The sequence below is a fragment of the Notolepis coatsorum genome, assembly GCF_963971535.1.
Source record: "Notolepis coatsorum genome assembly, chromosome: 14".
In the NCBI taxonomy this organism is placed as follows: Eukaryota; Metazoa; Chordata; class Actinopteri; order Aulopiformes; family Paralepididae; genus Notolepis; species Notolepis coatsorum.
The window spans coordinates 20,868,983-20,884,578 of NC_140178.1; the positions used below are offsets into that span (position 1 = coordinate 20,868,983).

At 43.5% G+C, this 15,596-nt stretch overlaps 1 pseudogene across 1 annotated transcript in view; it reads right to left on the reverse strand.

The window, feature by feature from the left end:
- LOC311240456 (vesicle-fusing ATPase-like) overlaps window positions 1-15,596 on the reverse strand; it is a 59,017-nt pseudogene that overhangs the window by 14,117 nt on the left and 29,304 nt on the right. The window contains exons 5-10 of the transcript in view: window positions 15,007-15,081; window positions 14,329-14,516; window positions 13,024-13,116; window positions 12,226-12,370; window positions 8,816-8,949; window positions 7,210-7,356 (exon numbers count right to left, since the gene is read on the reverse strand). The product of the transcript in view is annotated as a vesicle-fusing ATPase-like (transcript). The remainder of the gene's footprint in view (window positions 1-7,209; window positions 7,357-8,815; window positions 8,950-12,225; window positions 12,371-13,023; window positions 13,117-14,328; window positions 14,517-15,006; window positions 15,082-15,596) is intronic.

Genomic DNA, 15,596 nt, shown 5'->3' on the forward strand with positions numbered 1-15,596 from the left:
CTTTTTCGCTCCTCTCTCACGCATGGCGAAGAGGGGCCTGTTGGGGTGGTCTTTGATCTCCTCTGGTGACCCTGTGCTTCCCGTATCACCGGGCCCGGTCCGAAGTCATGTTTCGTCGACCCGTAGGCCTGGGTTAACCCTTTTTTGAAAACTGAAACACTTGTACTGCGGTATAGCCGGTGTATACCCGCAGGTGTGTTTGAGTTTTTTTCTTGAGGGGTTATAGGAACAACCACCGCATTGGGTAACACCAAGGTGGTTGATTCCCTGGTGTGTTGGAGCAGTGTCAACTCCCGGGTTCACCGGTTGAGGGTGCCCCTGCACGTTCATGACGTCTGCCAATCGTGTCAGCCTTCTCTGCCTCAACCCCTCTGGGTGGGGGCTTTTTAAATGGAGGCTTGGTCATGCAACAACGCCAGCTTACGCCCCTTCCGCCGGGGCGGCTGTGTTCAGCTGTCCCCTCTGGCGCCTGTCTTGTCCGCAGTCTCCAGGCTAGGGTTAACAGCCTGTTGCCTGGTTTTTCCCCGGTGCGCTGCCTGCTTCTGTTGGTTAACCTTTTTTGTGTGCTTACGGCCATGCTGACTGCCTGTTCTGCAGGGTCAGTGTGCCAGGCGGTGAACTATTGGGGGGACAGGGCCCGCTCGGCTGAGGGGCCTTTGTCCGAATACGCTGGCGATGTGGGGGGCGGGGTCACTAAGTGCCCACCTGGTGGGGTCTTGATGCTGGCATCATGGACTTCTCCGGGCCCCCGTTCCAGGGGGTCCAGTCCCTTTGGTGGGTCTGGGTCTTCCTTCGCGCTCCGCTGCTACGGCCTTGCCACGGGGTTGGGTTTGCCCTTGACCCCGTGATTCTGGGGGCAGTAACGAGGTTGTTCCCTCCGTTCGTTCCCGGGTGGCATGCGGGTTGTGCATGTGTGTAGTCGTGGGGTCAAGCCACGGTCTGCTCACCCTGTGCGTTGAGTTGCTTGAGTGCCTCTTCGCACGGTCGGGTCCGTCGCCCTCCCGTGAAGCCCCCAATAGGGGGGGTGCCCTCCATTAGGGGGGGTCGTGGGGGCTCGGCCCTCCCTGTTCTGATGTTTGTGGGGGGCTTTCAGCAGGGTGTATTTGTCTCGCTCTCGCTCGGCCTCCCTTGTGCAGAGAGTGACGCCGAGCGAGAGCCATACGATACAGAACGTTAGGTTATGACTATAACCAAGTTCTGTTAGTATGGTGACGCTCGGCGTCCGACGCCGCTGCAGCCCTTGATCTCGCCTTGTGGTGAAAGCTTGGGAAGGAGGCGAGTGGGTGGCCCCACCCCTGCTTATATGGGTAAGCTGATAGGGGTGTGGTCAGACAAATATTGGGATTAAAGGTACATTGTGGTCTTTATTCAGTGCGCGTGCACGTGTGCGAGGACAGTGCAGAGAGTGACGCCGAGCGTCACCATACTAACAGAACTTGGTTATAGTCATAACCTAACGTTGTGTGTTCAGTAGGGATGGGTACCGTTCACATTTGAACCGATACGGTACCGGTACCTGTGAATCGATACCGGTACCCAACGGTACCTTTTTTTCTGTACTTTAGTCTCAAACATTTTTATCTACCTACCTCAGTTGTGAAAAAAATAATCCAAACTTCAAATAACCACACTTTCGACCGTTTTCGGCTTGCCCCGACTGCTTTGTTGTTGAATCAAGTCAAATCCTAGGTAAGCGTATATTGTGCGTGTGAACGTTCACATAAAAAAAAAAAAAAAAAATTACTATCATGTAATTTTTCGCGGGCCGGTCAGAATCAGCCGTACAATGCCCAGGTCTGCTCTACACCGTGACTCTACACCGTGACTCTACACCGTGACTCTACACCGTGATTCTATAGCGTGACTCTACACCGTGACTCTACACCGCGACTCTAAACCGCGACTCTACACCATGACTCTATAGCGTGACTCTACACCGTGACTCTACACCGTGACTACACCGTGACTCTACACCGTGACTCTACACCGTGACTCTACAGCGTGACTCTATAGCGTGACTCTACACTGTGACTCTATAGCGTGACTCTATAGCGTGACTCTACACCGTGACTCTATAGCGTGACTCTACAGCAGTGGTGTCGTTAGCCCTGGGCTTCCGGGGCTTTAGCCCCGGATGTTTTTCTCCTAGCCCCGGATCTAAAAAAAAGAAAAAAAGAAAATTGTTTACATTTCTTTTTTTTATGGTAGCATCCCCATTGTCTGTGCTGAATGTTTGTTAGTGTTTGGTATTTTTCTTTGGTTTTTAGTACTTTTAAACATCAATTTTTAGCAAGTAGTAGTTTTCATTTGATCCTATATAATTTTCTCATTCACCAATCTGTGGACTTTTTTTTTTAGTGTCTTGAAAGGCGCATTATAAATAAAATGCATTATTATTATTATTATTATTATTATTATTATTATTATTATTATCATCCAGGAGGGAAAAGACACTTTGGATAGTAGGGACTGCATCTCTGCCTGTCCTGGCCAGGAAACACTTTGCAACTGTGATCTCCTCTGGCAGTAGTTGGATATTGTAATGTGTGGCGAGGGGTTGCAGCAATTCCACTGAGAGAAACTGGTCTGAGGCTGGATAACATGCCTGTATGCCTCTCATACGTTGTTCTCCAACTCATGAGAACCTGCTCTCAAGCTCTTGCAGCATTCTGTCGAGGACTGGATTGAACAGTCTCTGTCTCAGCTGATCTCCATGAGGTCTGAGCTTGTGCCACAAGATGACTCAACTACATACTCGTCCATCCTTTTCTGCTTCCTCCTTTGGCTGGTAGTATGTTCCTCAATCCCAAGGCCATTACATATGGCCTTTGTCCTGTCATACATGTCCACTGCCATCTCTGAGGTGCGATAACCTTTGAGTGTGTCCTGCACTGCGCTTTTAAATAGTACAGATAGGTATTGAAGATGTGCACTTTAACGCAGCAGCACCTGGAGCCATCCATACCCATGTCCAGTGTCCACTGACAAAGACATGCTCATGATACTGTGATAAACTATAATAAACTTTAATCTAACCCTGGTTCATTTCCTCGGATAGCCCGGTTGGTTTGGGTGGTGTGAAAGCTCATTCACTCTTGCAAGTGAACCCTGCTGCGGTTCATTTGAGATGTGAATACAAAGCGGACCAAAGGCAGGAAAAGACCCCAAAATCTAATATTTCTTTTATGAGAAGACTGAAACATTATGTAATCTTTTCGATTGCTTAAGCACGATTTTGAAAACAGGGCCTGGTGTTTCAAAACACTACACACAATTAGCACAACCACACACACAATTATCAGAACACCTCAGATCCTTTGCTAAATAAAACACAAACTATACACTAATTTATAAAAACTACATTTTGTTACCATATGAAACACGTTTCATATGACTTAATTCTGTTTGAACCAGTTACACACTGCTGTGCTTAACCTAAAACACATTTAGCAATTCTACTTCTCAGTGATTAGAGTACTGTAAGTGAAGTACACAGAGAATGTGCAAATATACAATAAATTCACCAAACACTACACAAGACCAATGCTGTAGACTGATGAAAATATAATTTATTTATCTCCATATACCCAAATCAATGATGCAGACTGATGAAAAAAAAAATTCTCCCCATATACCCAAATCAATGATGCAGACTGATGAAAATAGAAATGTTCTCTCCATATAACCAAATCAGTCAACATTTCAACATGGAGAATCACAACAAAACATGTCCCAGTTTTCCCGCTACTACAGTGTGCATAACACAGTAAGCTCAGCAAATATCAGACAAACATAAAATACTGTATCCAGTAACAGGTTAAAATTACAGTAAAACAAAAACAAAAATAGAAAACATTTAAATAGAGTACAGAAAATACTAGACATTATCTCTTTGCCTAGCTGGATCTGGCAAGAGATTTTTTTGTTGTGATTCTCCATGTTGACATGTTGACTGATTTGGGTATATGGAGAGAACATTTATATTTTCATCAGTCTGCATCATTGGTTGTCTTGTGTAGTGTTTGGTGAATGTATTGTATATATATGAACTCACCTGCTGCATTTTTATAGTGCTTAAACCTGATTGGTGTATCTACAATTAAGCAATGGTGTGTTTGTGCATCCGATTGCTGTGTTTAACCAATTGGCTCATATGTGTGGTAATTTGACATTCTATGTGTAATGTAATGCAAGTGTGTTTAGTGTTTTGCAAATCACTGTGTGTATTGTTTTGCAAAAAGTGTGAGGCTGACTTTGTGCTTATATGGGTGCAGATCTGGGCCTATGTGTTGCTCCTTGAGTGTAAGGTTTTGATAATTGTGTAATACTTTTGATTTGAGTGTTTATGCAATCGAAGAAAACTGTAAAGACTAGAGATGAACTGTTTATTTCTTTTGTACATAGGCTGTGCATAATGTTTGTTTGTTTATTTGCTTATGTGTATGATTCTTAACTGTGTTTTTATTTTGTTATTGGTGTATATGTGTGTATGTATGTATATATGTATGTATGTATGACATGTATGTATGTATGTATGTTTGTACTCTCGTTGGGGCCTCTTGGACCATATCAATGTTTTATCTGGCTAAATAAATGTTAAATAAATAAATAAATAAATAAGAAACTGATGATTTGGTCCTGTTAACTTTGAATTTTCTATGGGGACTGCCCAGATCCCTCTCATGGACCTGGACGTCACTTTAAAAAACTCTAATCTAGTTCATCAGTATTTGTCTCTAATTACTCTAAAATTGCGTATTTCTGTGTGTAAAAAAAAAAAAAATAATAATAAGGGGGAGGGAGGCCCCCCCCCCCGGGCTGAAGCCCCCAATGTTTTCTAACACTAAAAACGCCCCTGCTCTACAGCGTGACTCTACACCGTGACTCTACAGCATAGGTGTCAAACTCATGGCCCGCGGGCCAAATGTGGCCCGCCACGTCATTTGATGTGGCCCCCCAAGAGCTCTGGTAAAATAAAAATAAAAAATAAAATTACACTAATCTTGGGTTGAAAAATAGCGGTGTTAAAATAATTGTGGGTTAATGCGTTAATAAAGCTTTAACTTTGACAGCCTTAGTTATTACACATTCTTACACATACATGTATGTTGAACATCTGAGGTATTGATGAAGTAACAAAGGAAAAAAGCCAAAAGCACTTACTCCTCAGACATTCTTTGACAATTTTACAGCAGTAACTCTCTCTCAATGTGTGCCGGGGACAGATTTGGGGGCGTGGCGAGTGACGTCGATGGGGGGGGGGGGGGGGGGGGGGGGTTAGGGCCCGTAGCCGCATTTCTGCAGACCCCTCTCTGATTGGTTGAGCGAAGCCCCTCTCTGATTGGTTGAGCGTGCGCATGAGCCGCGACAAGCTCCTCCAGAAACTCCTCCAGAAACTCCGTTAAGCTCCAGAGAGAGAGGCTGAAAACCCACAGTTCTTGCCCGACGGATGGGAGCGAATCCCGGATCCGAGGTTTCTGATGACTACCCCCAAAACACGGAGGTTGCGAACGCAATTTATACGCATGGAAGTATTGATTACGCCATAACGAATCATTAAAAAAATATACCGTTAACTGGAATATGTTGTGTGTGTGCCTTTCTGAATATGATTTGGGAGGGTTATAATAGAAGAAAGACAGTGTAAACAATATAACGTTATGTGAATAAACTGCGAAATAATAACTAATTCCTTGGTCAATAGAAGTCTCTGTGATACTTTCTGAATATGATTTGGGAGGGTTATAATAGAAGAAAGACAGTGTAAACAATATAACGTTATGTGAATAAACCGCGAAATAATAACTAATTCCTTGGTCAATAGAAGTCTCTGTGATACTTTCTGAATCTGATTTGGGAGGGTTATAATAGAAGAAAGACAGTGTAAACAATATAACGTTATGTGAATAAACCGCGAAATAATAACTAATTCCTTGGTCAATAGAAGTCTCTGTGATACTTTCTGAATATGATTTGGGAGGGTTATAATAGAAGAAAGACAGTGTAAACAATATAACGTTATGTGAATAAACCGCGAAATAATAACTAATTCCTTGGTCAATAGAAGTCTCTGTGATACTTTCTGAATATGATTTGGGAGGGTTATAATAGAAGAAAGACAGTGTAAACAATATGTTTGACGTATTTTAACACACACCTAGGCTGACGACCCGAGCTATTATTATGCAAAGACAAGTACTTTAGCGAGTGGGTACTTGGCCCTTGCAGGGCAAGAATGCACGCAGGTAGGAGTCGGACATAGCACTGAATGTCTTATCTTATCTCTCTTTATACCGTATGTGATGACGTATTTTAACACACACCTCGGCTGAGGGGACGACCCGAGCTATTATTATGCAAAGACGAGTACTTTAGCGAGTGGGTACTTGGCCCGTGCAAATGCGACCCCCATCTACTACTCTTTGCATACAGGTAGTCAGACGGGGGGGGGGACATTAACTGCATTCTGAAAAAATGGGGGGGACCCATTCCAATGTCCCCCGTGCCAAATACGCCCCTGATGCAGACACATAATAGCAATGTCATTACGAATTGAAAATGGTGGACCCTGATGTAAACAAGTCGAAAGTCTTTCTCTGGTCTGCATACCCTTAACAATTGTGTGTATTGAGCTGTACTGTACCCATTCTGCAATCTGTTAATTAAAGTTAATTAAAGTATCTTCCATTAGTTGGATGTATGGCCTCTGCAAGGTTGTGTGCAGCCATTTGTTTTTGTAACATCTGCTACATCTGTCCCACGTGTTCTTTGCAGCTCAGTTGTTAGTTCTGCCCCTCTTGACTGTGACAAAAAGGTTTTGAACAAACTTAATGTCATAGCTTGTATTTGATGATCTTCTTCTTTGTTATTTACTTGAATGGTTTGATCATTGATTAATGGAGTAATATGGGGTTCTGATCAACTAATTATTTGTTAAAATAACATAAGCTAACATATTTTTACATCTATGCAAATGCATATGCAATATGTATAACTTGAATAAGTAATAAATACAGAAACAACATTTAACAATATGTAAATGAGTAGCTACATTTATTTTACATTACATTAACATTTATACGGTCTTTGGCCCTTTGAGGGCAACCATAATGCTGATGTGGCCCTCTGTGAAAATGAGTTTGACACCCCTGCTCTACAGCGTGACTCTACACCGTGACTCTACACCGTGACTCTATAGCGTGACCTGACCTTGGGAGGGGGCTTCTTAAGCAGCACCAGCAGATCCTGGAGCACCAGGTTGGATAAGTGAGGCCCGATGGGAGCATAGTTCAGGAGACGCTCGATGTCGTCCACCACCACGCAGCTCAATTCATACTTGTAGGCGTCGTCAAATACCTGGGAGGAAAGGACGAGGAGATACGATAAGATGATACAATCAGATAAGATAAGATAAGATGAGATAAGATACGATAAGATACAATAAGATAAGATGAGATAAGATACGATAAGATACGATAAGATAAGATACAATAAGATAAGATACAATAAGATAAGATACGATAACATAACAACTAGTGCTGTCAATCGATTAAAATAGTTAATCGCATGATTGTCCATAGTTAACTCGCGATTAATCGCAAATTAATCAAATTCTTTTTTTATCTACCTTAAACGGATCTTTTTCAAGTTCCATGTTTTAATACTCTTATCAACATGAGTCAACAAATGCTTGCTTTATGCAGCCATTTAACACAAAAGGATGACCCTCATGCATTGCAAATTTGCATCAAATTCAAAACAGAGTGATGCACAAAATAACTTAAAAGAAAATAATAATTTAAAACAATGAATAAAGTGTGCATGAAATAATAGGGGAAAGAAAACGTTAGGAACTTGTTACATTCACCCACACAAGGGCTGAGTAATCACACACACACACACTTCAGAAACAAACATAGTATCAATGAGAGCATCAATAATCAATCAATAAATTTACTAGAGTGAAGTCTAGTAAAAAAAAAAAAATCTTAAAAGTGAATCGTGAGTTAAAAAAAATAGTGGCGGTGTTAAAATAAAATAAGCAGTGTAAACAATATAATTAACTCTGAATATAAGAATATGAGCAAGTAAACAGTGTAATCAAAGGTGCAGATGAGGGTCTGTATGCCCTATCTGTTATATTATACGTTACAATAAGGTATATGGTCAATAACACTTAGAATCTGAATATATACTAGGAGTAAGTAAAGTAAACAGTATATACAGGTGCAGTATACATAAGGTACCCTAACTGGCATGCTATAGGTCATACGGAAGAAAGGAGTGGAGATAGGGAGATAAGGAGCGAGAGAAGGAGGGTGTTAAGGAAGGAAGGAAGCAAGGAGGTTAGGGAGGAGGGAGATACAGTATACCCACACTAGGAGACCGTTGCCCATTATTCACACGGCAGCCATTTTGCTCTCATGTCATGCTCAGGTTGGGATTCCTTTCCACCCTCCACTCTTAAATCAACTAGAAAATTACCATAAACTCAAGCGCTCTTCAGGTGTGGAGCGCGTCATAGACTGACAATGTCACTCAGTCACTCACTCGTTTATTAACCGGCTCACAGGCCGTTCAAGACCAGCTCAATCTATGCAAGAATGCTTAACATATATGGCATTCTGTGTCCTTATTAAGAACCATGTTGCAAAGTATTTTACACTGAATACAATAACATGAGATTAAAAAAATATATATATATCATAAAATAGTGGAAAATAAAATATTATAAATTAAGAAATAATTAACTAAATTAAAAATCAACTGAAATGAAATGAAACCAGATGAAATGAAACTAAAGTAAGCCACCTACCTTCTTGATGGCCTCGCACTTGGAGATCTCCGAGAGGCCGATCAGCTTGTCCGGAGAGACGATCTGGATGAAGGGGAACTCGGAGGCTTTAGCGATCTTAGCTGCCAGGGCCGTCTTCCCACTGTGAGGAGGACCTGAGAGAGAGAGAGAGAGAGAGAGATAGAGAGAGAGAGAGAGAGAAATAAAGAGGGAGAGAAAGAAAGAGGGAGAGGAGAGAGAACGAGAGAGAGGGAGAGAGAAAGATAGACAGAGAGAGGGAGAGAGAGAACGAGAGATAGAAAGAGAGGGAGGGAGAGACAGAGAGAGATAAAGGGAGAGAAGGAGAAAGAGAGAGAAGGAGAGAGAGGGATGGAGAGAAAGAGAGGAGGGAGAGTGAGGAGAGAGATAGAGAGAAACAGAGAGACACAGAAAGAGAGAGAGGAGAGGGAGAGAGAGACAAACAAACAGAGAGAGAGACAGAGAGAAAGAAAGAGGAGAAAGAGAATGAGAGAGGGAGAGAGAGACAGACAGAGAGACAGAGAGAAAGAGATGAGGGAGAGAAGGAGAAAGAGAGAGAACGAGAGAGAGGGAGGGAGATAGAGAGTGAGTGAGTGAGTTTGAGTGTGTGTGTGTGTGTGTGTGTGTGTGTGTGTGTGTGTGTGTGTGTGTGTGTGTGTGTGTGTGTGTGTGTGTGTGTGTGTGTGTGTGTGTGTGTGTGTTAGGGGCATGACTCTGACTATATACTGTATATTATTATTCGTGACTTTGACTATATAGATTGTCATTTGGACATCTAAGGACAACAGGAGGCTCTGCTCTAAAGGAAGTCAGTGATTTAAAATACCTGGGCTCGTGGGTCAACTCGTCCGAGCAGGACCTTAAAAGGAGGAAGGCGCTTGCGTGGAGGGCTCTGAACGGCATGACCAGTGTGTGGAAATCCAACCTCCCCCGTCAAATCAAGCTCAACTTCTTTCATGCAACAGTTGAGTCTGTCCTTTTGTATGGCAGTGAATGCTGGACCTTGAAGCCCACCCTGCAGAAGTCCTTGGATGGGTGCTACACCAGAATGATGTGTGTGGTGCTCAACATCAACAGGGATGAGCATGTCACTAATGCAAACTTGTATGGGGGGGTGCTAAAGGTGAGCGATAAAGTGGCAGTCAGGAGAATGAGGCTGGCAGGTCACTGCCAGAGACACCATGAGCTGCCAACCAGCAAACTTGTGCTGTGGGAACCAACACACGGGCATCGATCACGAGGACGTCCCACATTAACCTACATGGACGTACTCAGGAGAGATGCGTGAACAGAATGCACCGGCGAGCTAGCCAGATGCATGGAGGATCGGGATGACTGGAAGCACCGATGGAGGGCCCGTCCGAGGACGACCTAGATAGATTTGTGACTTTGACTATATAGATTGTCATTTGTGACTTTGAGTATAGATTGTTATTTATGACTTTGACTATGAAGGATGTCGAGGTTTTTTCAATGTATATAATGTATATATTGGGGAGATGACAGCATCTAAAGGTGCCAGGTCAGAGAGGTAGATGTGGTGGTGGAGGCGGTCAGAGAGAGAGTCAATGTGTTTAGCAGCAGACTAAGATAGAGCCCAGGGCTTCGAGGTTGTTCAGCTTGTTAAACATAAACACTGATACGGACTGGGAACAGTGCATATTTGGTCAGAGAGAACTATGCAGAGTTTGACATCGAATCATACTAAAGGTTAAAAGCAGTAGCCATGGCAGCGTCACATAGTAACAAGAAGAGGGGCGGGGCCTGTCGTTGCTATGGCGAAGATAATATAATGGCGTTTTCTTCCGGGTACAGTTAGAATGAGAAACGAACCACAGCGAAGAGCGCACGCGTTGATCAGAGACTTTCATCCCTCTCCACCCTCGCTGGGTGGGGGAGGGGAGCGACACCTCATCACTAGCTTCGGCTAGCAGATATGGTTGTTGGCTACGACAAGGCCGTGACGACCACCAAGCGGGGTAACAGGAGATCATTAGAATAATGAATTTAGTGTTCTATCAAAGACTTTCCAAGGACAATACGAGATGGGTAACATCTGAGGCTTTTGTTTATGTAATAAACACCGGGTTCCAAGAAAGGTAACATGTCTGACGGTGTGAATTATTATGATTACGGATTGCATTAAAGGGGAATGACAAAGATTGTACAGCCAGTATGAGAAGACATCGGAGAAAATAAACAACGCAGAACTACAAGCCAACAGATGAAGAGGTGATACTGGCTGGTTGATCAAAATCTAACAACTATATAGATTGTTTTTTGTGACTTTGACTATATAGATTGTTATTTGTACAGAACTTAACCAGAGCACCTTTTAGGTGTCTCCCTCCCCCCCCCCCCCCCCCCCCGCCCCAAAAAATACCCGGATATGCTGTCTGATGTATACCCACCGATAAAGTACCCACTACAAAGTACCTCATTGTGGAATGTACCAACTCCTACATGGGGAACTTCCTACCTCATCATATTTAGCTAGCTAGGAAACTGTACAGCTAAACCTGTCACAGGATAACCGTTGCAGGAGATGTGGTCAGGTGATCACAATATTTGACATCTGTCTTGTCCCCAAGCCTTCTTCACCCAAAAATTACAAATCTCTAGGTACATCATACGATTGCTTATGTAAGGAAGGATGGCGAGTGGCGACTGGTGATTGTCCAGGGCCATCTGTTGCTTTGTTTGTTCGCTGTAAGGTAATAATAATAATAATATATTCAATTTGTAGGGGCGCTTTTGTGGAACAAATCTCAAGGCGCTACAGAAGAACATCAAAACTAGTAAGTAAGTAGAAAGAACATAAATGAAGTAGGGCTAAAACTAGTAAAAGAGTAAAAGAACATAAAATGTGTGGGGCTAAAACTAGATAAAGATTTCTTTTAAAAAGTGCCCCCTTGACGTACATTGAAAAAAGCACTAGCCACCTTAGTCAACTGGGCAGGTATAACTACACCTTGAGCCAGACCCTGCTGTGTGTCTGTCTCTCCACCTGTACCTTCCAGAAGCACCAGAGCTCTGTGTCTGTCTCTGCACCTGTACCTTCCAGCAGCACCAGAGCTCTGTGTCTGTCTCTCCACCTGTACCTTCCTGCAGCACCAGAGCTGTGTGTCTGTCTCTGCACCTGTACCTTCCAGCAGCACCAGAGCTCTGTGTCTGTCTCTGCACCTGTACCTTCCAGCAGCACCAGAGCTGTGTGTCTGTCTCTGCACCTGTACCTTCCAGCAGCACCAGAGCTGTGTGTCTGTCTCTGCACCTGTACCTTCCAGCAGCACCAGAGCTCTGTGTGTCTGTCTCTGCACCTGTACCTTCCAGCAGCACCAGAGCTCTGTGTGTCTGTCTCTGCACCTGTACCTTCCAGCAGCACCAGAGCTCTGTGTCTGTCTCTCCACCCGTACCTTCCAGCAGCACAGACACCAGCGGCGTGCGGTCGCTGTTCTTGGTCTGTTGCACCAGCCGCTCGCCTTCGTCCAGGACGTGGGTCACTGGGTCGCCCCACTTGATGAAATAACCGGCGTAGTCCTCCTGGTTGATGCCAAACGCCAGGCGGACGGAGAGAGAAGCATTCGTTAGTTAGTTAGTTAGTTAGCTACTGTAGTTACTTTTATTTTCATCTTTTATAGGCCCAATCTGTGGTCCCCAAAAAAAGAACCCCACCAGTGCCACCACAAGAAATTCATAGTTATAGGAAGTGAGATATGTTTCTATTCTCTAGTTGATTGACTGACCTCTTGATACAAAGACTAACACTAAACAACAGAACAGATACATATTGAGTTTGTAATCGCATTTGCCGTATTTTGTAGCTGTCCAGCAACAAGGACCTCGTAGACTTAAACATTATGATCGACTGATCCCAAGCTCCACCCTCTTTTCTCGAGCCTCCAATCACAACCGTCGCTTTCCTCGCTCAAGCTAAGAGGGCGGAGTCTAGGAATCGGTTGCTTACACGCCTATACCATGTACCTGTGTGTGTCAAAGAGTCTATGAGATCCTCATTTCATATCGTAAAGATCTTTGTGCGTCTTTAATATTGAAGACCCTCCAAGCTGTCTCTGTGAGAGTGAAGTCGACAGACTACCGTCATCTACTTCTCCTCTGGATGTGGCCTGGGGGTCTGGGTACCAGAGTACTACCGTATAGAGACAGGGTTGGACAGGAACAGGAAGAGAACACAGAAACCACTGTTTACGTACCGGTTTGATGTCATTCAGATATCCAAAGAAGTCGGATCTGGTGACCTGTAGCTTTTCGGCTCTCTCCATGTCCACCTCCACTGTCAATGCAGTCTACAGACAGACAGACAGACAGACAGACAGACAGACAGACAGACAGACAGACAGACAGACAGACACACACAGTAGTATAACAGTTAGATACAACTATATACAAACAGTATCACAATAACAAAGTTAGGAACAGCAGCTCTCTGCTCTTTGTATGTCTACCTCCACTGTACATCCCCGAGTCGATCCGACCACCCTGGACCACTTTCCCCGCAGCGTGCACACGGGGAGAGGGATGTTAAAGGGATGTAGGAAGCGCGCGACAAGGAGAGGTGTAGGCGAGCTAGGTGGGTTTGAATCAGACCTAGACAGCCCGAGTTATTGTTGAAGCTCTTTAATTAGTTTTCTCTTATTTGTACATTATATCTTTGTCTCCCGGTTGACTGGATTCTGCCGCAGGAGCAAATCGCACGTCTTGCATTCCAGTGTAGGCGAGTACAAGTTGTTTGTTTGTTTTGTATTGGTTGCGGCGAACGCCCTTTATTTTCGGGGGAAAATAACCTTTTGAGGTGGGAAAAGAATATTATTTACGTGCTGTTTTTTTTATCACCAGAAAGGTATTTTTATTTATTTTTGGAGAACGGAACGAAACCCACAGTGGACTGAGAGTCGCGGTGGTATTCTTTTTGTTTGTGTTTCTTTTTTTCTTTATTATTTCCATTGAACGAGGGAGGACAGCCAAGACCAGTGGTGAGTCATATTTGAGTTATTGTTTATCTGTGTTGTTTAACTATGTAAATTGAAGGCTTACTGACAGCGGATTGTTCCCACTATAGCCTGCCTTTTCAGTCAGTGAGGGGCAGTTGTTATAATTGTTAAAAAAAATAACAATATACTGTAAAGCAGTATACCAGATTAATAAAGTCATAAACAGAAACTCACTATCTGTCTCTACTAGATGTTGCCTGGATTGTATGCTTGCAATTAGCCAGCCTGACCTTGATATGGCATGTCATTGATTTGCAATCGTGGTCAATCAATTAGTCAAAATACATTTGATTAGCTAGTTTATCCTCAATATGATAATTCAATACTTTGATTGGCTGGTTTATGGTGAATTGGCCAGTGACTGATCTTGATGTGGCAGTTCATTGACCAATTCTGTAAGCGTGGTCAATCAATTAGTCAAAAGACATTAAATTAGCTAGTTTATCCTCAATATGATAATTCAATACTTTTATTGGCTGTTTTATGGTGAATTGGCCAGTGACTGACCTTGATGTGGCGGTTCATGGCGATGGACTGGGCCGCTCGGACCAGCCCTTCCAACTCAGCACCACTAAAGTTCTTGGTCTCGGCCGCCAGCTCTGGGATGTCGACGTCGTCAGCCAACCGGCCGAAGCCTTTCATCTTCTTGGTGTGGTTTGTCTGGATCTGGATACGCCCCTTCTCGTCAGGCAGGCCTGGGCGAGGGATGGAAGGGAGGATTGGGTTGTTAGGGAGATTATGGGGGGGGGGGGGGGCTATTCTGACACGATCCACTAGAATAGAATAGAATACAAATACTTTATTTATCCCGAGGGGAAATTCGGCACTACAGAGTAAACGGTAAACATTTAGGTAGTCAAAAAACAAAAGTCACGAATAAGAATAAAAATAAGAGTAAGAATAAAATACAGTCCGGGATATACATTTTCTATGTTATGTATATACATTCTAAAATCTAAAATATACAGTCAAAATATACAGTAAGTTTCATTTCTGACATGTGGAGTTTAGTATTGGGGTAAATGCTTTAGCCTGGCGTTCACCCGGCATCCCATACCACAATCTGGGCATCGTTCCTGATGACTGAATTACATTTACATTGAAAGTGTCAGCAAATTATCTGATTAATCATCTTGTCATTAACAATGAAGTGAGGAGAAGCGTTACAGTAAGTGCTGCTCTTACCGATCTCAATCTTCACCTCAAACCTGCCAGGTCTCATAAAGGCATCGTCAATTAGATCAGGCTTGTTGGTCGTGCCTGGAGAGAGAGAGAGAGAGAGAGAGAGCAAGACAGAGAGAGAAAGGGAGAAAGAGAGTGAGGGAGAGGGAGATAGAGACAAACAGAGAGAGAGAGAGCGAGAGAGAGAGACAAACAGAGAGAGACAGAAAGAAAGAGGGAGGAGAAAGAGAGAATGAGAGAGACAGACAGACAGAGACAGAGAGAAAGAAAGAGAGAGGAGAAAGAGAGAACGAGAGAGAGAAAGACAGACAGAGAGACAGACAGAGAGAGACCGAGACAATGAGACAGACAAAAGAAATGGACATAGAGAGATTAATATTCTAATTAGTCTAGAATTGCTGTGTCAATGGGGAGTTCTCAATATGCCTCAATATTTCTTCTATGCACACTAAAGGCAGCATCTAGCAATACACAAACAGTCACTGAGTAACACACTTACTTAGCCAGTGAGAAACGTTCCCTTTTGAATTAATTGTGAGTGAGTGAGTGAGTGAGTGAGTGAGTGAGTGAGTGAGTGAGTGAGTGAGTGAGTG